This window comes from Zootermopsis nevadensis, unplaced genomic scaffold (assembly GCF_977971745.1).
Source record: "Zootermopsis nevadensis isolate Lab colony 2312 unplaced genomic scaffold, Znev_1.0 Znev_ptg000023l, whole genome shotgun sequence".
NCBI lineage: Eukaryota > Metazoa > Arthropoda > Insecta > Blattodea > Termopsidae > Zootermopsis > Zootermopsis nevadensis.
The window spans coordinates 6,336,738-6,363,635 of NW_028259155.1; the positions used below are offsets into that span (position 1 = coordinate 6,336,738).

Below are 26,898 nucleotides of genomic sequence, written 5' to 3' on the forward strand. Positions count from 1 at the left end.
CATTCCCCAGTGACCCCTTCATAAATCCCGATTGCCTTTGCCGGGATTAAAATAACTTTGCCGACTTGCATCGTTTCGGGGACGAGCAGTGGCTTTTTTCTGATAGTTTCAACGTCGGTCTTGTGCAAAAGATCACACCCACGTTAAAATCTATGCAGTAATATTTTTAAAAGGTTATGAGCTTTTTATTTATGCAGACACACATGACATTACTAATTCATTTTGTAAAAATATGTTAAAAATAAACACACCCTAGCCGAGGTTGCGAATTACATTTTTTTTTTTTACTAATTTTTCACATTAACATCAGTATATTTTTGTGTGTAATGTATATAAAGATACGTAGATTTTATGTATTGAATTTCATGTTGCCCGCATACAGACCAAATTTTGCCGAAGTTTCCCCAACAAAAAAGTTTGGGCAAGCCTGTACTAAGAAATGTGCCTACAAAATTTGCAGACCATCTGTGCAGACATAGTGGTTTTATTTCTGAGAGTTGGGGGGGGTCTCCACCGTAAGTACCCCCATTTGAAAAGCGTAATGTGTGAAGTAGTTTCAGTTGTTTCCGTCAAGAATGAATGACTTTGAAGCAGGAGCAGATTTAATTTAAAAATATAATTCGTTCATAGAATTACTTTCGTGTTGCAATACGGAATCAGAGATATTTATCCGTGGAAGCCCTGGAAAATAGTAACAGAACCTGAGAATCAAAAAAATGAAGCGGATTTTCCAGAATTTCCGAAAATCGTTTTGGTTTAGTTACACTGAAGATACGGTGATAGAAATCTATAGAAACATAAAATAGCCTTTAGTGGTTTATGTACGGACTTCATATAAACGGAAAAGGATATCCTCCATTTATACTCTGAACACTGTCTAAGAAATAAATCAATTATAAGTATTCCTTGAATATAAAATCAGAATATCAAACTTATAATGGCATGACGTTTGACCCAACCAAAAATGCTTTGAATTTGACAGTGCGAATTCACTAGAGTCGGTAAATCAACTGAAACGAATTTTTTAAAACGCTATACTGAGTTCAAGCCGAATATTTTTGATAAGGGGTCATATCCCCCCCCAAATGTTCATCCACACTGCCAAGGTCAAATCTTTTCTCGTCAGATAATACGCAGAAATCATCCCACACCCAAGAAATATATTCTTCGCGGGGAGGAATAATTCTGATCTAAAAATATCTGATCATTTAACTGCTAGAGAAAGCTACTAAAAAATCCTACAGTTTCTTTTTTCCAACAAAAACACAACTGGAAAGATTTCTTGTTCCCACAGAATTGGGACAATATTCACTTAGGTTAGAATCTGCCTTTAAAAGAACCCAACTACAGAACTCTCCATTTTGTGACAAGTCCATTCATTTCATTACAGGTTGAATTGAGAGAACTCCCAATCAAACATCAACTCGTTACGATACTATAATCTTTTCTGGCCGTCACCTAACGCTAACCTTCAAGGTCACCGCGGAATCGTACACCGTTCCAGCTGACAGCGGAACCCAGGTCAGTGAAAATACAGATCAGAACCAGCAGTTTTGCATTATGGCAGTGTACCCTCCTCCGATCTGACTGTCACTTTATAAATTCCTAAAATGTACTACTTTCTAACGCAAAGGTTTGTGTTCTTCCGCGGAAACAGATTATATCTGGTGCACGGAATACAACACGAGTCGGCTATACCACAAGCAACCACACTACCAGGTGCTCTATCGCACTTTATGAAGGTATATAACCTACAAGTGAAAAAGTGCGAATTAAAACTGTTTTTTCAAAGAAAGAATGGACAGTCGGCGTATCGTCCAGTGCCATGCTGCAATATCAGATCCGAATCCAAGATAACAATCGACGAACATTTACGTTAATACAGCAGGGAGACAATAACACAATCTGGTGATTCCAATTCCACCTCTGCCCTTGGGGAAATCTTTCCCCCCCCACTACAAGCCTCTCTCTCTCTCTCACTTCTTCTGGCCTTCACTTATCACTCTCACTGCTGTCACAATTAAAGCCATTGAGTGACTTACACATAAGCTGGAATATTAACATGCTTAACACAGCTGCTTACAATACGAAAAGAAACGAGACCCAACAATGAGCACAGTCAGTTTTTACAATGTGCAGTAAAATCATCATACGAACCAAAGGAGTTCAGCAGACCCTCCTCGTTCGCGGTTTGCGCATTCCATTTGTGCTTATTAGCGTCACAAGTCGGTCCCTACTGCGCAGGCGCACGAAATACACAACGCGCCATCTGCCCACTCGTACCAGTTATCTACGTAGATATGCCACACCGAGTGCACTTCGACTGTATTAATACATTTTTCCCCAATTTAAACCAGAAACGCCGTTAACACAACGAACACGAACAATTTCGTTTTAAACGTTTATTAATTAATAATTATACGTGTTAAGTATCACGTGTCTTGGTCCACCTAACCCCATTTTTACCACAAGGATTAGGGTAGGGATTCCCCAATTTGCACAAACGACCGCAGAGCCCTGCCCCTACAGCGGATTTTAGATTTAGTTCCGCAGTTTATCGTCAGTGAACGCCAAAATCGACAGAATTTGGTAAGATAGGCCCACGATCTGAAGACAAGCAAACATTTGAATTCCTTTCGCCCACCACAATAACATTTACGTGTTATCTCTTATATCTAATTATGGCCTCACCTTACACAAACACACGGAATACTAGAGGAAAGCCAGTAATATCCTCTATCGTCAATTACGAATTACGACACAAAACAATAGTGTAGTACCAACTGCAATAATTTCTCATTCCCTTCTCGAAAAAAATTTTTTTTTTGGAAAACATTTAAAAGCACTTATCAAATAAAAAAATGAACTGGATATAAACTTCGGTCTAGGATAAACCGTCAAATACTGGCCCCTAGCATCCCATGCAAAAACTCTAACGTCACTGGTATGGCTTTCTAAATCCACTGCATCCAATTCTCTCTGTTCGTGTCACACGGAACGGAATGTAGGCAGTTCGAGGTTCGTTTCCTCTTACCTACTTCTGTGCTGAAAGGCAAATTGCATTTCACCAACCATAAAAAAAACACGTGCTTGATGGTCACATCCTCTCAAACAAAACCCAAACACCACCTTAACTACATGTCAATTAATATAATTTATTGGGTTTTCTTTCTTTCCTACGCTTAAACTTCATAAAAATAACGTTCGTGGTAAAAGGTTATTTCATATTCAAACAAATTCACCACCAAAAAAATTCTGAACTAGATAATTTTAGTCACCGTCTCAAACGTTATGGCTGACCTTCCACATAACAGAACACATTCGTCTTTACCTTGAATTGCAAATTATATTTACCCAATGTCGCCCTAAATATTGTAGCTGCATCGCACTGAAGCTGATATTCTGAATGAAACGTAAACAATTTGGTATTTTTAGACGACTGATATAATTCTTTGATAATGTTTACACGTGAAGGTGACAGAATTGTAATAAAGGAATGTTATAAAATCACAGAAACTTGTAACCTGAGAACAATAAATGAAATTAACTGGTTCTAAATATGCGTGTCTTTAATATATTTATTAATGAATAACTGGGTTAATAATAATGATCTAATCGAACAATTTAAAGTTTTATATACAATTGTTAAGCCACGGTGGTCTAGCGGTTAGAACGCTGGCCTTGTAATCCTGGGGTCTCGGGTTCGATTCCCGGCGGTGCCCGAATTTATAACTTGTGTTGGGCAAGGCCGTGGTCTAGGCAACACGGAGTTTTCCTCCGTGGCATCCCAACAATTACTCCATTCACACACAGAAGAAGGCAATGGCAAACCACTTATGGATCATCTGCCAAGAACGTATATGAACAGGTCCCAGTCCGAGAAAAGGATGGAAGGATCCTGTTCATATGGACCTGTCGTCAGACAGAACACTAAATAAATAAAATACAATTGTTATTTCATTCGGGCAGCCGAGAAAACTTCTACCAGACTACACACCGCCGTCAAAACCTCAAATCCTTCAAAACTTCCCAACTCTTAATGAAATCCAAAGCTTCAATATCTTATTCACAAACGCTTGCCACTGGACCCAATACTGAGCAAAATCAATTAATCCCAAAGATTTTCGACTAAAACTCTACTGGTGACTCTCGTTATACACGGGGGTTGCGTTCCTGTTAATCGCATATAACAAAGAAGCGTAAAACCGGAAAATTATAACAACCACCACTGATGCTGAACTGTCGCCAGAATTTTCTGAGACTAAACTTTTCATTTGCATCACAATCCCTTGTAAGCCTGGAGAAGGTTCGACCCGGATATGCCAGGCTTTAAAATTTCGGCCCGGATAGGACAGACGCTCCTCATAACACTAAAATAAAATCGCGGATATGCCAGAACGCGGATAATGAAATCGCGTATGACAAGAGTCGTTTGAATGTACCTTTTACTCATTTGCCTCACGCGTGCTATATGTCCCGTTCCACACTTTTTAATTTTTTTTTACAAAAACTGTTCTAACAAACACTTCTCATAATGATAAAAGAGTTAATATGAGTTTTTTATAAATAAGTCTCTTATACAAAGCGTAATATACAATTTCTCAATACACGAGAAGTTGGAAACATGTAGAACAGGCAGAGACACGTTTTAATATTTGCATAAAATAAATAATTTTATTCATTTACACAAAAGGTAGAGAGAGAAACAGCGTAAGATAACGTAAACTGTGGAAAGATCATTTGAACACAACAATTACAGCCCGTAGAGTCTACGACTAATCCAGAGGATAAATATAATAATTATGGCGAAAAAATAATTAAAGTTCTTTAAACTCCTTCACAGATATATTATCACAACACTGAATGAATGTTACGACAGAAAACAAATTTCTTTCTTAGGTGTCTTTTTTTGTTAATAACGTTCAAACTATTAGTTACAATTACCCTTCAAGGAACAAAGAATCATTAACCCTACACAGTTTACCCTATATTTTCATTAAGATCACGTGATGTGTACAGCCCAAACCCTTTTAATACCATCAAGATAATGGGCACTGGTCGAACTCATTACAGTCACGTCCTCTAACAGACTTCCTTGCACTGATCAAAAAGCATGTTTATCAGTAATAAAAATAAATTGCGCAAAAAAGTGTTATATTAAGTGATGTAAATGTATCATCCAGATGACCACCATTTTGTCAGAGAATGTCGACCGGAACTGTTTCTGTCCTGCAGACTTCCTGTGTCACAGAAATGGTTCACCAGACGAGTTATAGTCGATTTATTTAACATGGGAGAAATTGGTAATATATCTCTGAACTCATTCTGGGGAGTTACGTAATAACGTAATGCCAGTGAACACGTGAAAAAGACATGTTTGATCTTCCACAGTTGAAAGACAACTGACTGGCGCGAGCAGGTTACATGACCCACGTGGGATCCCACATAGTCGCAGCGCTATCGTCGAAATGTACTGAACTACAACCAGCAAGTGTTTTAATAAGGGTTGCGTGACTTTTAGACCATTCTATATATTTATTTCAGAATATTGAACCGGATAATTATCGAATAGTGTTTGAAACCAGTGCGACGCCACAAGGTTACATGAGTTCCGCGAATTTTTATAAAATAAATGTATATTTTCACGTTATACTTACAGAAAGCCAATGTCCATCATGTCATTAACACGCATTTTTAGAGGTCAAGTATTTATATGTAGATACATATTTATTTATCGTCATGTATAGTGTCTTAAACCCTTATAGTGGAGCTAAATTCTGTGGTGTGTGGTCACGTGTCTTTAAAAATTCAGGGTGTGCCGTGGGTGATAAAGTTAGTGGAAGAATTATGTAAGAACACGCATGCAGAGAATAATTTCACGAACTATAACCTGGAAGTTACTCAAATTACATGAAATTCGAGGTTTTCGCATGGATGTGAGCACTCAGCTTCAATGTAATGACATTTTACCCATAAGCTTCAATAGATAAGTAACCTGAATGTTTACATTTCACCCTAATACATATTATTACCTGTTTGTTTCTATTTAAAAATAAAATCTTACCATAACAAACACAGTTATTAGATAAAACAAGTGTTTCTTTACTACTATTTATCAAGGTCTGAAGCCACTGTGCTATAATTTGCTGACGACACTTAACATCTACAGCTCGGAAGAGAGTTGCGCCCTGTATAAATCTGGATGCCGCACATCATTTAACGATATTCTATCAACTGCAGTGTTACATTTCGCTCGTTAAAGAGACGACACACCGGGAAACTGCATACATCACATAGTCTAATAGTATGATGTAGAAAAATACGATAAAGTTATTGACAAGCCCACTGCCTCTGCACAATTTCTACTCAATCCTGATTTAACTGCCAGAGCCATCTAGTAGTGAATCAGGAGAGACTTGGGTGAGAAATGGCCGATGAATTTTGCTTACGAAACATCTCGTTTCGTGCTCGTAAGGTTCTTTTACATGCCACAAAAATCTACGACATGGAACAGCCGGGTTTACTTCCCCTCCGAAGGAAGTTGTACTACGGATTTTTATCACCATTAAAAATCCATCGACCTAGGCAGGGTTCAAATCCGCGAACCTTGGGAAAACAAAAAATGTTCACAAAACAGGAAGCAGGACAAATTAACATTATTTTAATTAACGTAACGCACTTTTCCTGCGTTTACAGCCAAGCTCAGAGCAGCTAGGCCTTGTACTTTGATGTGTGTCAACAAGTGAAACCGCTCATCCGACCTTAGTTTAATTTTAGTCAATTAATTCTGTATATTTAATCTTATCTCTTTATAAGGTTACGTGTCTTTTATATCAACTTATTAACAGTTTTGTATTTCACATTAATTACCACACGATTTGTCAATTTAGCACGTGTTTCTGCATCACGCATCTCAAGATGTTTATTGCATTGACAACTACTTGGGATTTTAGCACCACGTGCTTAGAACGGATGTGGCCATCCGCCTAAAAGTAGCCTTTACGCTACGCGTGCAGAAAACATATTTAGGGATTTACTTAATTTTCGATTTCACATCTAAATTACCCCGCTTTTAACTAAATTCTGTTTATTACTAGACCCGGACCCTTACGCCAATGGAAATTAATCTTATATCATTCTTGGTTGGAATCTGTAACTTTGTTATCCAATCAGGAAAGAGTTTGTCTTCTTGTGAACGCGTCTTAACCCCGGTGTTGAGGGTGACAGATTGCACTCCGACTTCGAGACTTCGCTTCTCACTTGGTACATTTTGGAAACGTAATTATAAACTTAAAAAATCTACAACTAAATTTCAAGTATCGAAGCTACCAAGAGCACACAAGTAATTAATAGCTTGACTGTGTTATATTATAAATTTATCATTTACCACATGTAACCTCAGTATAGTTAGCCACGGTGTTCTAGCGGTTAGAACGCTGGCCTTTTAATCCTGGGATCTCGGGTTCGATTCCCGGCGGTGCCCGAATTTATAACTTGTGTTGGGCAAGGCCGTGGTCTAGGCAACACGGAGTTTTCCTCCGTGGCATCCCAATAATTACTCCATTCACACACAGAAGAAGGCAATGGCAAACCATTTCTGGATCATCTGCCAAGAACGTATATGAACAGGTCCCAGTCCGAGAAAAGGATGGAAGGATCCTGTTCATATGGACCTGTCCTCAGACAGAACACTAAATAATAATAAGATGAGGTGGTCTAGCGGTTAGAACGCTGGCCTTGTTATCCTGGGGTCTCGGGTTCGATTCCCGGCGGTGCCCGAATTTATAACTTGTGTTGGGCAAGGCCGTGGTCTAGGCAACACGGAGTTTTCCTCCGTGGCATCCCAACAATTACTCCATTCACACACACAGAAGAAGGCAATGGCAAACCACTTCTGGATCATCTGCCAAGAACGTATATGAACAGGTCCCAGTCCGAGAAAAGGATGGAAGGATCCTGTTCATATGGACCTGTCGTCAGACAGAACACTAAATAATAATAAGATGAGGTGGTCTAGCGGTTAGAACGCTGGCCTTGTTATCCTGGGGTCTCGGGTTCGATTCCCGGCGGTGCCCGAATTTATAACTTGTGTTGGGCAAGGCCGTGAGTTTTCCTCCGGGGGCTTCCCCGGTTTCTCGGTGGCATCCCAACAATTACTCCATTCACACACAGAAGAAGGCAATGGCAAACCACTTCTGGATCATCTGCCAAGAACGTATATGAACAGGTCCCAGTCCGAGAAAAGGATGGAAGGATCCTGTTCATATGGACCTGTCGTCAGACAGAACACTAAATAAAAATAAATAACCTCAGTATTGAACGCGTGTCAATAAATAGTGGTAAATTCCTCAAAAACATCAATCCGAGTCATCATTCGCTGATGCGAACCATGACTTTAACACGACCCGGGATCAGAGTCCACCCTCTGACTAGCTACGACCCAGGGATACACCCTGAGCTACCCACCACGCCCCTGGGGGCAGAGGGAGCTGAGAACCCACCCTGAGACGACTACAGCTCCACGGGGTTCCAACCAGAATAGTGGACAGAGATATTCAAACAATGACCAAATACGAAATTTAATAGAATAAATTCAGGGGTCTTGTTCAGTTATAACTTCGTTATATAACGATATTACGTAGACGCGTTATGATAATCTCACGATTCATGTGCTGATATGTGATCGAGTAGACTTACTCAGCGGGTTAAAACCAACTTAAGACACTCTTGGCAATGTTAGAAACAAATCAAATTACATTCGTGAACCAATTGCTATCGTTCAGTCACACAATTGTTTGTAGAATTTACGACAGTAAACTTCTACCAGTTTACAAGGCCCAACAACCCAGAAGACACCCATCTGCAGACAATACTTTGTCTTCCTGCCTAGAACTTACACGTTAAAATATACAAAAATATTATTTTACCAGTTTTGTTCGTGAAGGAAAACCAGTCTTCAAGGTCAATTGATAAAAACATCTCGGATATCTGACAATAGCATAGGCCTATTGATTGTAAGGTGAATATGACCTATGAACTAAGAGCGAGACAATTGTATGAGAATATTACACACTGGGAGTTGTACTCCGTCAAATACTACGGTGATAAAATCATTGGCATAAGATTTCCGTGACATAAGATAGCATTTGAGAGACCTAGACGTAGATGGGCATATTGTAACAATAAAATCAAAAATACGCTAGATCCACGCGACTCAAAATAATGACGAGTGTTCACTCCTGTAAACAAAGTATATTACGGACAATGTATTGACTGAGTGACTATTAGAATCTAAAGACACTGTTCTCCATTAAATTACGTTAGGAACATATAGAGACAGCGTGATCCTACGATTCCTACACCAGGCTAATTATTAAGCATACAAGTTCGGTTTCTGAGAAAACGATAATGATCTATTAGAATTTGTATCTTATATGCGTCATGTTTGTGTTTGATTAAATATATTTATTTTGTACAGTCTATACACAAACGTTTGAAGTTTATTGGTGTTGTAAAAATTATATAATATTAAAACATTTTGTTGTGTAAAATATTATATTAGCGCTCTTAATCGTAAATACGATTTTACATTACATTTTTATACGATTATTTATTTATTTCCTATGTCAATTCATACTCATTCCAAGAAAATAATTAAACATTAATTCCACAGATAAATATAACGTCTGACTACAATAAGCAACTTACCATGAAAATGGGAAGCTACAAACAGAACTACGGATCATTATAATACATTGCATCAAATATCTAATAGTTTTTAAAATATTTTAAATTGATAAAAACCTGAAGACGACGGTATTACCCGTCGAAACATGTCGTTTTAATAAAAGCGCTAAAAAATATAATGTAAAATCGTATTTACGATTAAGAGCGCTAATATAATATTTTACACAACAAAATGTTTTAATATTATATAATTTTTTACAACAGCAATAAACTTCAAACGTTTGTGTATAGACTGTAAAACAAGTAAAGTTTGTCCCACTATACGCCATATAGGCGCTTGGGGGGAGTGGAGGTATAGCTCCTCTCTTCCTTGACCTCGGCACTAGATGGGGGTGAGTGGTCAGCATCACGCCCCGGCCGGCTTTACCCCCGGGAAAGGACCCCGGTACCCATTGTAGAGGAGGCTGGGTGGGCCCTAGAGCCGGTCTAAACGCAGAGGCTAGAGGAAAAATCCTCTGCCCCCGTCGGGGATCGAAATTCGGCCGTCCAGCCCGTAGCTAGTCACTATACTGACTGAGCTATCCCGGCTCATTGTGTATAGACTGTACAAAATAAATATATATAGATCTATTAGAAGTTTCGTTTCAAATACCGTTAAGATCTGTCTTGCCTCTTGGGCACGATGCAGGCCAACCCGTCGGACATTTGCAGAGACCATAAAAACGAACAAATTCACAGGTTAGAACACATGGGGTTCGATCGGGATTTCAACCGGGTGCCTCCAGAGTAAAAGCTAGATGCTTAAAAGAGAATATGAAATTTTTTTGGCGGAATAGTAAGGGTATTACATAAGAGCAGGGGCGGAATGCTGAAATATTAAGTACCTATTCAAATATTCAATTGGCAATAACAAATTTTTGTTAGATTTACTTTCCAAAATTAAAATATTTATAACTGTGTATTACTCTGGATGGTGTCTGAATGCTTTCATCTGATCCAAAAATTGTTACGTGCTCGGTCTACCAATCTGCTATTATTATTTATTTAGTGTTCTGTCTGACGACAGGTCCATATGAACAGGATCCTTCCATCCTTTTCTCGGACTGGGACCTGTTCATATATGTTTTTTAGGCAGGTGATACAGAAGTGGTTTGCCATTGCCTTCTTCTGTGTGTGAATGGAGTGATTGTTGGGATGCCACGGAGAAACCGGGGAAGCCCCCGGAGGAAAACTCCGTGTTGCCTAGACCACGGCCTTGCCCAACACAAGTTATAAATTCGGGCACCGCCGGGAATCGAACCCGAGACCCCAGGATTACAAGGCCAGCGTTCTAACCGCTAGACCACCGTGGCTCTATACCAATCTGCTACAGAAATTAATTTGTCAGAGGCTTTCATTGTTATATGACGTAAACATATCACTTACTTGATTATAAACAAACATCCTCGCGTTTAATTGGACTTTTATCTCAATTCATAACGTAGCTTCGAAATTAGAGACAATGGGAGTATCCACATGTGAAAAAAGTGGTTGTAATAACCTGTTTTTAAAGTACTATCCCAACATTGGAGCGTTTGCGTAAAATAACGTAAAACCTAACGCTAACTTATCTGAGGGCTGTGATTCGGACCCTGGTCGTTCCAAAATAAACCAATGAAGTGCTAACATGACAACACCTGTTATTAATACTCACGTCTAATGGGAACATTTCGTTTGTCTGCAGACAGCGTCGGGGGTGAAAGATATAACGACACTGTTATCAACTGCACACTTTACGTCTTATCGAAGGACAAAACGTAGCGAAGCGTAGCCATTGAGGTCTTCACAACTCACAAACTCTCACCACGACAAGAAGGGGATATGGAACAACACCACAGAAATCTGCGTTAGCTGCAGCTTAAGGTACAATTTGGCTGCACGCGACAGAGACAAGCGACCGAGGCAGGCGACAGAGACGGGAGACGGACACATCGCAGCTTGTCGCCACACACTTCTGAGGTGACGACCGAGACATGCGGCAAACTGTTTGTTTTCTTTGTTTTGTTGAGACATACGTGCACATATTCTGTGAAAAATGAGTACACAAATGCTTCTAAAAAGGTTACTCGAAGAATCAGAAGAAGAAGATGTGTTGCGAAAGAAACAAAGAAAACCTACGAGTTCAATATTCAAAACCAGACGCGAAGAAGGATCTTTCTGTCGGTGGTCAGTGGTCGGTTTTCTGCTACTAATTCTACCAATTGCTCATCTTGGTCACCATTAAATTTAATTTCTGCCATTATTTTACTCAACAACGCACGTGCTGCCTGAGCCCGTCGCGAGACACTACTGGTCCGAGAGCGGTCTCCTGTGCTTTGTCTCTGTCTCGCGCTCGTAATTGTACTTCATACGATTGTACAGAGAGCAGACAGGAAGCGACCAGTCTCGGTCTCGTAACTCTGTCGCCTGCCTCGGTCGCCTGCCTCTGTCGCGTGCAGCCAAATTGTACCTTTACACGCGTTTATATTCGAACCCAAAGCATCCTGAATACTACTGGACCGTATAGCTCACGATATCAAACATTTCATCGCAGTTTATTTAACGACGCTCAGACTATATAAGGTCGAATGAGAGGATAGTGAATAATGAACTGGAAAGGATGTGGAAGGAAGCGGTCGTAGCCTAATTTAAGGTGCTATCCCGGCATTTGCCTGGAGACTGACTGAGAAAAACCACAAAAAAACCCAGTCGTGTCTCCGAGCCAAGATTTGAACCTGGGACCTCTCAAATAACTCTGCCCGAAATATGTTGACAAAATACTAATGCCAGCAAGTTATTCACATACAATATTACGGAAATACGACATGTTTTATGTTGACATAAGTAGGGTGTGCAGTGGATGAATAAAGGAACACTGGTCAACCCTAAAAAATCCGATAGATTCTACCCTCACGAGGACAATAAAGTCTTCACGTTCCTCGATTTGATTGCCCTAATAGTACGTAATTTACATGGTGCGGAGAACGAATTACCAAGCTTCTAATTACGATATTTTCACACCGTAGGTCCAAATGTCTTCCTCAACATTCTGTACTCAAAAACCTCAGTAAATGTTCTTCCAACGAGATGAGAGACCAAACCTCGAACATGTACAAAATATTTTTTATTCTTTAGATCTTACATACCTGATGGGATGACACGATTCAGAACTTCATTGCAGCAAGCATTACCAAAATTCAATCAGTTTTTTATTCACTCATGAAATCAATTTTGATTTGTTACGGGCCTCCGGGAATATTTTGGCTTTGCGACACTTTCTTAGGATCTGTTAACTACGTTTATAAGTCCATAAAGATTTGACCTACATTCAACTCCGCGATCTGAGATAGATGAGCTAATCCACTTTACGTTAATTAACGCCTAATCAGGTTAGCTCAGGAAGTCCATGGCTCTAAGTCGAGAAATATTTCTTTCACTACTAAAAACACGTAAAAACAAATCGTATTGTTTTCCAATTTAGTCTTGATGGCAATATTCTTCCACAACAACGCCAAGCTTCAATTAGACGCTTGCTGAAAATAATATTTTACCAGGCGGAACAAAATTAACGAAGCGGTTCATAAAACTTAGTCCAAATAAACACAGCACTCTTCAGTTACATAATATTCTCTTGATGGAACGTACAAATTTCTAAAACTGTGAGCCCAGTCAGTATGGTGACGGGGACAGAGGATTTTCCTTCTAGCCTCTGCGTCTAGACCGGCTGTCCTCAGCCTCCTATCCAAAGGGTACCGGGATCTTTTCCCCGGGGGTAAAACGCAGTCGGGGCGTGACGCTGACCACTCACCCCCATCTAGTGCCGAGGTCAAGGAAGAGAGGAGCTATACCTCCACTCCCCCCAAGCGCCTACATGGCGTATAGTGGGACAGCTTTGAGTAGTAGTTCACGGACAGCCTTACTGTGTAGACTAACGGTAAATTCTGTGCCGAAAAGTCAATGACACGTGGACATTTCTTAGCCGACAGAAACACACGGAATTAGTGTTATACAATCAACAACGTGGAACTGAGTACGTCTATGTGTTTTGTTAGTGTACAAGTGTCGAGGCATCCTCTTTCGAACTTGGATTCTTCCATTTTACACAGCGACTTTCGATGCTACGATTTAGCTATGCGGAAGTAAACAATGCCAGCCAACTCGTGTATAATAATTATTTGCATTATCGTTACTACGGTATGTACGTAAGGCGTGAACAGCCATCAGTCACTCGATGAAACAGTTCGATTTTTAAACAGATTCTTTCCTTTCGCAGTAATTCTGCACTCGGACGTCAGTAAAAATGATGGGATGAATGGTTAGCACGCATGTTTCATATTCAGAAGATCCTGGTTTCAAATCTCAGCCTGGAAACAGGGCATTCATATATTCTGCGTAATTTTCCTCAGTTCATCTAAGCACATGCCTCAGATATATCTTAAATAAGGCATAGCATGTTCTTTATTATATGTTTTCAAAATAATTATTCATTAATCTTCCTGTTATTACACGCTAAAAAAATGGAAGCTGGTGGCATCGTTAAATATGTGAATCATTGAATAAATCTATTCAAAGTGTTTAACAAAAATCTTTAATATTAAAATAAACAAATCCTTGTGTTCGCCTATCAGTCAGGGATGTCAAAACTTAATGTCGCTTTAAAAAAAAAAATTTTTCAGGGACCGTCACATGTGTGGAAAAAAAACTATAATTGCCTGCTTTTACCAATCCCAAACTTAGGATATTTTTTCGCTCCTCATATTTTACAAAAGCACACACAATCTTTACGTTTTTATGCAGCGAAATAAATGTGAAAGGGATTTTTTTTCAGTGTGGTAAAAAGCATTACCCGAATTTAAATTTCTCTTCGTGTCTTTAACATATTTTCGAATTCTTACGCCCGTCCAAAATATTTCAACATCGCCTCATTTTCGAAATATTTATCAGCTATACATATGTCCGACACAACTCAATTATCCAATTTAATTATTAAAATTTCTAATTATCCAAAATTACGAAACATTAATTCTCCATCACATTTCCGTAGATAAATATCGCGAAAACAATTTCGCTACTCCAAGACATGATAGTTATTACAACAAATTCCTACACTGGATTAACCTCAGTTACAGAAAGGCACAGAATATAGCACGTTAGATTTCTCGTAGTCATCAACACTTTATTAATTTCATACAAATATCGTATGCAGCCGAAACACTTTTCTGTCGCCTTTACGCAAGGATCCGAGAGGATATGGCAATTCGTCAACATGAAAATTATTTAACATGGAGGATACGGTGGAGGGGATATGACAGACATGAATGAGGTGAGACAATTTATGAAACATGGAATGGAATGACAATATTAAAATGGATGCTAAAAACATTTTCTGACTATGGTAGCAGGATTCGCCTAGCTTAGGATGGTACTACTTGTGAACTCTTGTGAACACGATAATAAAACTTTTGACTTCCATAACAAACGGCTGAGCTACTATCAGTGTCTCCAGTAACTGTGTTCTGTCGTCATAGTTGAATCTCACGGTAAGCTACCCCAAGCATTTATTACAGGTGGAAAGGTCAGATTACAGATTACAGAAAGTTCTGGTCCCCAGTACACACTATAAGAGGAGGCGTTCTAGACGGACGCGTTTGAAACGAGAACACATTTCCAAAGTAGGGGAATGACAATTGTCAATCCGAAGTTCCCTCCAGAGAGACGCAGATGCTGTGTTGACGTACAATAAATACATCGAGACAATGGGGGACGAACCAGTTGCAGGGTTGGCAGACAGCTGCATCAGTCTGTGTAAAATGCCAATGCAACTGCAGGAGATTTGTATCTTCAGTTATGTTGACACTGGCAGGTACTTGCAATTATTTTAATTCTGTAATAATTCAACTGTTCATCGCTCTGATGATGGAGGCAGATTTGGACCTCTGAAACGTCGATAAATTTCTACCAGGATACAAGGTGCAACAACTCATAAGACAGCAATCTTTAACTGTTAGATAATATTACATTTCAATAAAGTTATCTTAAGAAAATAAAAATAGTATACCTTGAGGATGGTTCGACAGAGATGAAACATAGACAACTAATACCTCATAACTCCTCTGAAATTAATTACAACGCAATGAATTTTATGGTTTAATGTGTAGGCTGGAATTCAATGGTAAATCTACGTTTAAAAATAACATATCGGTTACATATATTAAGTAATCGCTTTGGATGACGGAGGCAGTATGACCTCTGAAACGTTGGTTAACATCGACCAGACTACACAGCGCAACAACCCAGAAGACAGAAATCTTCATACTCTGATGATGGAGGCAGTATGACCTCTGAAACGTTGGTTAACATCAACCATTCTACAAAGCGCATCAATCCAGAAGACAGAAATCTTCATACTCACCGCTGTGAGAACCTCAAGTCTTACAAGTTATCACAATGCCTACAGTGGTTCTGGAAAAATGTAACGAGTACACGCTTACCGAACAAACATTTTGTTTCCCAAACAAAAACAAATGCAAGAAAATAATTCCAAAAAAAGAAATTACTAAACACGAAAGACTCCAAGACCACACACAATGACTAGACATAATATATTCCTGTTAGCATAGAATATTTTCTTGCGTTGGCATAAAGTCTTCCAATTACACTTTACAATCCTTGTCCAGTCCCAGCATGCACTGGGCATGAACAGACCACATCGATAATTCCTTATCTACGTGGACTTAGTACAGGCTCAGATTTGTTTCGCTCGATGAGAAATGCGATCTTCTGAAGGGGGTTTTAAATCACGGATTCTCATAAAGCAGCACATGCGAAAAGCTAGGAAAATGTATTCTCCACCGGAAAACAATAATCTCACGCGTTGTTTTTCCACGTGCATTTAGAAGTATTAAAACTGCCTAGTTCGATAGTTTCCACGTCGACCACCAGATCGAAGCACCTCAATCTCGACCTCATGACTTTCCTCAACCGCCATTTTGTTATCACTTTTCGTAGGATATTAAAAAGAACGGTTTTGTGATCGTGCAGAATAACACAACCTCCGAGTCATATTTCATACAAATCCGTCCAGTGGCTAAGACACGACCAGCCAATAAAGCGTTTTTCCTATGCAGAGAATATGTGTGAATCAACGTGATGGCTTTTGACTAAAGACAGAGAGAATTAATTACACTCAGAACGGCAGTTAACGTACAAACAATTGAAAGCAAAGTTTTTAAAAATAAATTCGTGCAAAGAACACTACAGAGGGAGGAAGTAACAAGCTTAAGAAAACTGCATAATGAAGAACTTCATAATTTGTACTTATCTAAAATGATGAAAACGTTCCCGAAACCCGAGGGAAAGAGACCACTAGGTAGACCAAGTTCTAGATGGGACAGTATTCAAAGGAGTCTAAAAGAAAAATGGTAGTAAGAATTGTCCTCCAGAGAGCTATGAAAGCATTAATACGCCAAGGCAAAAATGGATTTGTCGCCTGTAAATATGTTTTTGGCAAAATCATGGTTTTAAAAAGTATGATTACATTTCTGATGCCGACTTTGCGACCAGGGTTAGTATTTTTTTCTTCCAAAAATGGCCACATCTTTTGATTTACAGTTTAATACACTAGAGCAGAGCGCTCCTTTCTGAGCTCCTCGGAGGTTTGGTCAAGTTTTTAAAACGCAACCAACCCCTTCGGCCGGGGGGGGGGGGGGTTGCGTTTTAAAATCTTGTGTACGAAACTAAACCCCCCGAATGGAGGGTTAAAACACTTGAACCCCCCCTCCCCCCCGTGCGTTGTACAAAAATCAATCTAGATATCTGCTTCAGGTCAATGAATTCAAACATTCGGCTCCTTTACTCCTGTCGAAAGACCCCCAAATCCCAATCCTCTATAAGTCGGGATGGATTCTAAATACAGAAAATAAATCCTTTCCCAATCATTTATTCTATAATGGGCCATTATTTCCCAGCAGATTTAATAACAAATGAACAGCATTTACTAACGTGTCTTCATAGAATCGACAACCATCTGACTAGATCGTAGCCAGCCAATTTGATCCCTAAAGACAGAGGTCAAGGGTCGGTACAAAGTACATAAAAATTATGAGATAAGTCTTTACTCTTGTGCTCCAAAATAAAACTGTCAACTGTTTAGTCACTTCTATAACACTACGATTAACAGCGATTATGTAGCATGAGGTGCCTAAGATTAGGCAGGCAGTGCACAAACACTTACAGGTGGTATTTGTAACTGACCCAAGCGCACTGGTTGTTTTACCAGCAAAGACATTCAAAATACGTGTCAGATTTAGGGTTATTAGTATTCGTTGTGGCCTCAGAGTCTGTCAGAATCGCAGATACAGTAGACGTAAGAAGAGCGTAGAGTTCAAACGCACTGCGAGTAAAAATACCGATTCTGGGTTTATAAAAGAGTCTAAAAGTGGTAAGTATGTCAGAGACAGAAGAAAGACGCGGTTCTCCTGCCGTGTGAAAAAAGTGAGGAAATATCAGGCAGATTTCCTGACGTTCGGTTTCACTCGTAAACAAGTGAACGGAGCAGACCGTCCACTGCGAGTTTCACGCGGTGATGTTCCAGCAAATCGTGGATTACACGCACGAAATCTGCGCAGACGTTTAACAAGACTTGCAGCTCTTGTGGATAGGCCACTAATATCCTTTGAACAAAAATTGTTAGAAACGCGGAAACAGATAAACTTAATTAAAACAAAAACTCGCTTCTAGCCTCGTGTTCCGACCGTATATTCAACTGTAAACTATAAAGAGATATTTCTGCCACCAAAGTGCGTAGTAAAATAATACAAGTTCTGTCCACCGCGCGCTGGTGAATGATAATCTCTGGTCAAACTGTAAGGACAGGACAGGACAGAAGCTTTGTCAGGACACGTGAGCGCAGGGAGTGGGTCCTCGCGTAAACATCGTGCAATGTGTCAGTCATAGCAAGGCTTTAGCATCACGTGACCTTCAGTCACATTTACGAGCTGTGCCATAAGAGGCCGCACGATTAACGAACTCCGTAAAACCTCGCCCTGCGCCAATTTGCAATATTGTTCGATGAAATGCAACCAGCAAACATCAAGTGCACTGCATTCCGAGGTGAGCATTTTTTTTAAAATTATTCTGATTCCTAAGTGAATCAACATTTTTTGAATAACTTTACGTTTGATAAGTTCAACAGACGAAAATGCATCTGTTCAAGATTAAAATATAATGATCTTTAAGCTTTATGACGAACTTTTGATATTCATAAAAAATTACAGGACTTCGGAAAAACCCTTTTGAAAATGGCAGCATGGAAATATTTTTCAACACGAGTAAAAATATCTCGCAGAGAATTAATACGAATTCCAGGAAATTAAACCTCGTGTTCTAACCTTACCTTGAACTTAGATGCTATTTCAATACACTGACTTTTAACAAATAACTCTTTTGTCGGCATCAATGGAACCGAAATCCGTTCTCAGTTACAGTCGTTGAGATATTATCTTTCTACAATGTCCCATTAATACCTAATGGAACATACCTGGGATGCACTCCCTAAAATCAATTTTGAAGCTCTGCCTGTTATTTTTATTTATTTAGTGTTCTGTCTGACGACAGGTCCATATGAACAGGATCCTTCCATCCTTTTCTCGGACTGGGACCTGTTCATATACGTTCTTCGCAGATGATCCACAAGTGGTTTGCCATTGCCTTCTTCTGTGTGTGAATGGATGCCACGGAGAAACCGGGGAAGCCCCCGGAGGAAAACTCCGTGTTGCCTAGACCACGGCCTTGCCCAACACAAGTTATAAATTCAGGCACCGCCGGGAATCGAACCCGAGACCCCAGGATTACAAGGCCAGCGTTCTAACCGCTAGCCCTGCCTGTACCTGATTTTTAGATTTATATCTTAAACAAGAATGTGGAATTCTCACAATTAGCTATCGAGGGAATACTTATTTCTTACACAAAACCCCTTTAAAATTTTTCACATCAAAAACTAAATTGGACGTACGGCATACCTGCAGAACTCTATCCCCGCGAATCTGAATATCTTGGTGCGTAAGCCAAACATTTATTTCGTTTGCAAATGAGAACCGTGGATGTACAAACCTAAAACCCAATACAACGTTTGCTAAAATTTCAGGAAAATGGAAACCCAGAGATACGCCTACATGAAGACTGGAAATAATCATCAGGACGATGATGATGGAGGCAGCAAGGACATCCGAAACGTCGGTAAACTTCTACCAGTCTACACGGCACAACAACCCAGAAGACATCCATCTTCAGACTCACCGCCGTGAAAAACTCAAATTCTGTGTTACGGCAGGTTAGGATGTGAAAGCGGTCATTTCGTGAACAATTCTTCCACAGCGTAAACCTACTTCACAGCCTGGGCCTGAACCTGGCAGCACAGGTAATGTTTGGGTCCGCGTCGGATTCACAGAAAAGCAATAAATCTGACAAAGAACATTTCGGGTTAATTCTAACAGCGTATTTAAATAATTAATTCAAATATTACCGTCATTTATGCATTAACGATTATCAAGAGATATTGTAAATAGATCGGGCTACATTCGGATTGAAATCAAATAAAATTGTGCTTCAGTGTAATACGGGTTGCATAGTCGAATATAACCTTAAGGTTCCGACAACATGACCCCTGGGCCGGGTGTAATTCTAAAATTTCGTCCCAAACAGACCATTACCACGCGGCAGAAGTTAAATAGAACGGCTGTGACAAATATTCAAAGCATTTAAAATACTCGCTGTTCCGTTTACCGTTGAAAATAAGATACATATTCATAGGGCGTGTCTTACTGGGAATGGCCTTCAGAATTAACTATATTATCGCGTATACCGGATGGCGCAATGGTCTACTCGTGTAACTGCAATGAGACTGACTATCACTACTTCCAGTTTTGTATTCTATTCATTATATCCTTTTTCCCTCTTCGTGGAACATTTTTGAGGCTTCTCGATCTATTAGACATTTCGTACGACTCCTTAGACCAGTCGTATTCAATTTTTTTTTGTTCGCGTACCCCCAGATATAATTTCTCTTCAACTTTGTACCCCCAAAGTTGTTGGTGAATAATTCAAGTTATACACAGTATATAATCTACATCTAAAATAAATTAAATAAATTACATTACTGATTATTCAGTGTTTATCATAAAATATATTTTTTTAAAAATTTCACGTACCCCCTAAGATGTCTTCGCGTACCCCCAGATATAATTTCTCTTCAACTTTGTACCCCCAAAGTTGTTGATGTATAATTCAAGTTATACATAGTATATAATCTACATCTAAAATAAATTAAATAAATTACATTACTGATTATTCAGTGTTTATCATAAAATAATATATATTTGTTTTTAAATTTCACGTACCCCCGGGTGTACGCGTACCCCAGGTTGAATACCACTGCCTTATACAAGTAAGGCCTCTACCCGTACACAGGACAGCACAACACAGAAAGACGCGGACAAACATCCATGCCTTAAGTGGGATTCGAACCCACGGTCCCCCGTGTCCAAGCGTAAATGTCCCACGCCACTGTGACCGACTCCAGTTAAAAATACGTAATGATTTACTATTAATACTGTACGTGGTTGTGAACCTGATAGAAAAACACATTGGTTCTACAAGCATGAAAATTGTTGTTGTTTGTATCCATAAGTAATTCGCGAATATGCAGAATTCACCAGTTCTGACGCCAAGCGATTAAAGTACCTATTAACTCAGCTCGTATCCTATCTGTTCCGCTAATTAAAGAATGTGAACACGTCATATGAACCCACAGATAAAGACCAATTCTCTAAAAGATAACATCAAAGTGTGGTTCACTTAATGACGTCATCATCAGCTCATATATACCTAATTTTATATCAAGACATTTACATCATTTTAGTTCAAATTTTCTGTTTAATTTTATCAAAAGCTCCTCTTAGTGAACTTCGAGGGGCAGAAAAGAATCGCAACATCTCTCCTCTCAACGTGATGTAATGAGCTTCAAGATGGAGACCGATTTCACACACTGACCCAAAATCAGACTTCAAAATAAAGCCCGACTAACAATTTCTCCCTGAAGATGGCAACAGCAATTTTTGGAGAAACGTCGGAAAAATTACAACAACGGCACCTGCTACTCTGAGGCACTGCCTTAGTGGCGACTACGATGAAAGAAATGGCCATAAAGTCTGTAAAACACTCGTTATAGTTATAATAATAATAATAATAATACCAACCGACAGAAATGAAAATAACTAAGACGGAAGATGAGAATACCTTGAACTACAAGGAACTTCTCATTGAAATACAGCGAATGTAGAACGTAATCCCAGTAGTTATAGGAGCGACAGGAACTGTCTCCAAGTCACTCAGAAAATATTTGGCCAACATTCCGGGCGAACACGACATCACGGAACTTCAGAAAACTGCCATTTTGGGATCTTCATACATCGTTCGAAAGACGCTGTCGTAAAATGTGTAGTCATCTCTAACAATAAAACTATATAATACATGTAACATGTATTAAAAACAAGATATATTTCGGAAATAGCTGCTGCACTGTGTACCTCAGGGACAAGGTCTGTCTCAGGTACATACAGAGTGGCTGGGAGGTAAGTAGGCATTGAGAAATGGTTATAACCTCTATATTTCCAATGCGAAGATAATGAAAATAATTTTTACATGTATCTTTTTAAATGGGAATGCCTACTTACTTCCCACCCAGCTCGTGATATTAACGTGGACCTTCGTTTTCTTTAGCAACTGAATCCAAACGAAAGATAACATAATTCTGTGACTGTAGCAACTCAGTCAATGACATTCACGTACCATCAACATTATCTGCACTATAGCCACATGTTCTGAGGTGGGAGCAACTGGAGGCCACAGAATCTTCTTCGAGTAGCTGATAATTAGTTGTCCATTAAAATGACATCCAACTGTGCGTCATTAATAAACAGTAATTGAGAATTTTAAACATCTGACATTTTTATGTAAATCACTTGTAAATTTACTTGTATTAATAATTTTGATAGTGAAATAAGTCAGAAATTTCTTCTTTACTTAGTATCAGAGAAATGGATACAAGGCGAAATTTTAACAAATTCCGACTCGTAATCAGAAATCGAAATATATTTTAGTTACTGGTGTCCGCCACGGGACCCTGTCCATCCAAATCCCTACACCCGTCAAATGTCACCGTTTTACAATTTCTGCGAAAAATAGTGTTAACCCCATTCAATTCCCAACGTGGATAGCCACCGCTTCTCGGCTGTCCACAATTGGTTATTTAACATTTCTTGTAGGTGGGTGAAATACCAATTGGATTCTTAAAACACTGTAAATCTCGCAAAGACTGGCCTAGAAGGTTCAAATACAAATCTGTGCATTCGTAAAACTAAACAATTTCTAAGGCAGAGAGAGATCAATAATGTTATCTCAAGTTCAGATAAAAAAGATAAAGCCGGGCAGCGTAATAAACACACTCCACATGATCGATACTCGAATACGATTTAATCTTTCCTTCCGGAACGGACAGTTCCATTTTCGAAATAAAATATTATCCAAAAAGACGATTCAAAGTTACTTATTTAAAATCCATCATTTCTGCATGCATTTCTACGTTATTTAACAATGCTATTTCAACTGCAGAGGTGACAGACTTGTCGAAACAACTGAAATCATGAATCGTGGTCAGTAAATAATGATGGCTTTCACCAGAACTGCCTGAGGAAATACACAAAAACTCGGCGAAATCAAGCGAAATTTAAAAGTTTCTGATGATATCGTGAATAATTAAAAGCTATTCTGCTAGGATTCAGCCGTCGACCAAACGCTTTGAACCACAATTTAGAAGTTGGATTTACTTCCAACTTCAGGTCAAAGTCCACGGGGGCCCATTAATACCCCCCCCAAAAAAAAAAAACACGAAATGTTATTTTAAAGCACTCAACACGATGGATCAAGTCCAAGACAACTCAGTCAAAATATTTGTAACTCAGCAGAGATTCGAAGTGGGTGCCTCTCAAATTTAATCTTGAAGTGTTACCGCTGTTATAAACATTTATATTTTTTTTAAATATATTATATATATACACAGCCTCAATAAATATACATGCGTATACAGTGTATCAGACACTGTACGTAACGTAAAGACGAAGCCACTTCCTCGTTAATATTTACAACATCCTGTGTTTTATGTAAGGAGAGAGTTTCACCCTTTGTACTCTTGTGTTACGTTCAAAGATGCAGCAGCAAGTTGCATCCCTTAGTTGGCAGGGTTGGAGGAGTTCCATCCATCTATGTCTAGATCTCGCAAATGATATCTTCGCTTCATAATTGCCAATCAAAACGTTAAAATTGTTACAAATATCACCAAGAGCTATTTCTTCTAAATTAATTTTTATAGACACTGTGTTTCTCTATATATAAAAATAAAAATTACCATCTTTAACCCTTATTTCAAAATACTGTAACAAAGAAACTGATTTCAGTTTTATATCGTAATCGTGCACGGAAGTTTCCACCCTTCAAAGTTGAAACCTGAGATAACCGATTTGAAACTTTTATTGTAATTTCCTGTGTGATCGTTCCACATTTAGTTAAGTAACGTACAGATTCTTATGAGATAGATATTTAAATTGTAAATGTGAACGATGGTAATGCCCATTTTGGTACTGAAATCGATATCTCGTTCCGATAGAAATTCAGTCGATTAAGCATATTCTTGTGTTCCGCTTGTAGTGTTAGTACACGCGCTCATGATGTATCACCCTAACCTACGCTACGCTAAGCTAAGCTAAGCTAACCTAACCTAACCTAACCTAACCTAAACTAACCTAACCTAACCTTCATATCAAAATCTGCGCTAACAACCCTGAACGCGAGCAAATGCACGCTGATTCAAAGGTCAGTACGATGAGGCCAAATGCACTCACAATTCCTAAACAGTGATTCTCTGCGTTACATTAAAACATTAAGTCAGTATTTCTAATTTGTTCTCCGTTAACTGGAAGCTATGGTTTCCTCAGATCCTCCAGACCAATCCTAACCACGACCCTTGTAAAGTTCTTCGCACGTGAATTACGTAAAACATGGTAACCATACTCAACAATCTTGTCATAAAACAAAGTTGGTTGCCTTCTTAGGCAAAAGTGTCAACATGATCACGTTGAGCGGGTTAGCACATAAAGAAAGCGATAAATCATAATCGCGAAGTATCTTGTCACAATCTAATCCTCGCATCAGTTATCCACACGATGTATTTTTCTTCAGTCATTGAAGGCAAATGCTGTAACAGTGGTCTATATTAAAACTGGACACCAAAGTCACTCCTACATCCTCTATGCTTCACACAATTCACACGCATCATACCTACACGACGTGGCGTCTTGTGTTCGACAATTGAAAGCGACCCAATTAAACCTACAGCACGGAATTCGTATCACTCTAGCGACAGCGAAGGTAACTAAGCTCGTTAAGACATGCCCTGCCTTTCGTAGAGTTCGGAGGTTCATTACACCGTGAACACAAATCCAGAATGGTCCGTAGGAATCGGTAAAGTCGTCCCTGACTCTTCAAAACACCAGACCGTGAAAATTTACGTGTAAAGGAACAGCTCCGTGATCTGAGTGGTTAGCTTCACGCATCGGCCGCTTATCACGTGATCCCCGCGGTAACCACTGGTTAGGACGGTCTGGACGAGGTAACGAGAACTGAAAAATCCTTCTCCCGCCCGGAACTCGCATACCGGCAGACATTTCCTGCCTATAATGTTCAGGAAGTGTCAACAGCGCATGTAGATCGCGATCTGAACGTAATTATAAGATGTTCCGGGCAACAGCATCGCAAATAGTTCACAATAACGTCACCCACCATTACTCTAGCCATAATTTACAATACTTGTACTTGAAAGTAAGACAGAACACCGAATCATCAAATTGTTTGGTATTTCTTACTTACATGCAAATTGCAAAGTACCAATAAGCTTCCCCATGTCCAGGAAATAAATGTTACATTTACGTTTACGTTTACGTTTACGAACACAGGCTGTTTAAAATAGACCGAATTTTAAGCACGTCGACACACACATACAGACAGGGTACTAAACTATTTCAATGTTTCATATTTAAAACGAGATTTTGTGCTTAAAAGTGCAATACGAGTTCATATCTTAAGAATAACTGTCAAAATTGTACAGAGCCAATCGTCCGAGAGGTTTCAAATATGTACAGGCAGACACAAAAAGTTATATACACATTCAATGAATAACATGACATTTTAATAAACTAAACCATTACATACGAGGTGCGATCGGAAGGTTTCCAGACTGCGCGTATAAAAACCCGTACACTTATCTCAGGTATTAAATTCATCCATCACCCTCGAAGTAGTTCCCCTGGGAGTGAACACAACGATCTCAGCGCCGCTGCCAAGCCTGGAAACATCCCTGGAAATCTTTCTTTGTCAGCCTGTCAAGCACCATCTGCGATTCTGCCTGAATCTCTTCTATCGTCTCAAATCTCCTTCCCTTTAGCTGAATTTTCATCTTTGGGAAGAGGAAGAAGTCACACGGAGCTAAATCCGGCGAATAAGGAGGGTGCGGGATGACGGCCATGGTGTTTGAGGCCAAAAACTGCCGAACTTTGAGGGCGGTGTGCGCTGGCGCGTTGTCATGATGCGTCGCATGTGGAGTTCTTCCTTTACAATCAGCTGACAGGTCCCATAGCCTATCCCAACAATGTCGCACAAGTCGTTGATGGTACGACGTCGATCTTCGTAACATTTTCGGGCGTTGTGCTCGAAGATGGTCGTCCAGAACGCTCGTCATCATCGACAGAGGTTCGGCCATTTTTAAAACGTGAATGCCACACAAACGTTTGTGCACGACCCATTGCGGACTCCCCAAATGCTTGCTTTAGCATTTCATAGGTTTCCGTAGCCGTTTTGGCGAGTCTTTGGCAAGAGATTCAGGCAGAATCGCAGATGGTGCTTGACAGGCTGACAAAGAAAGATTTCCAGGGATGCTTCCAGGCTTGGCAGCGGCGCTGGGATCGTTGTGTTCACTCCCAGGGGAACTACTTCGAGGGTGATGGATGAATTTAATACCTGAGATAAGTGTACGGGTTTTTATACGCGCAGTCTGGAAACTTTCCGGTCGCACCTCGTATGTCAGCA

General features: G+C 39.5%; 1 protein-coding gene and 1 long non-coding RNA gene across 14 annotated transcripts in view; one reads left to right on the forward strand and one right to left on the reverse strand.

Moving 5' to 3' along the window:
- The window catches only part of LOC147872870 (uncharacterized), a 108,939-nt gene extending 87,484 nt beyond the window's left edge, over positions 1-21,455 (forward strand). The window contains exons 3-4 of one of the 3 annotated variants that reach the window (XR_015536647.1): positions 1,391-1,521; positions 19,850-21,455. This is a non-coding gene — a long non-coding RNA (uncharacterized LOC147872870). Of the gene's footprint in view, positions 1-1,390; positions 1,522-18,229; positions 18,817-19,849 lie in introns of those variants that run through there. The other 2 variants (XR_015536648.1, XR_015536646.1) reach the window with 2 other exon arrangements.
- Positions 1-26,898, reverse strand: part of Ssdp (Sequence-specific single-stranded DNA-binding protein) — a 167,003-nt gene that overhangs the window by 125,376 nt on the left and 14,729 nt on the right. The gene's annotated exons all lie outside the window — the stretch shown is intronic.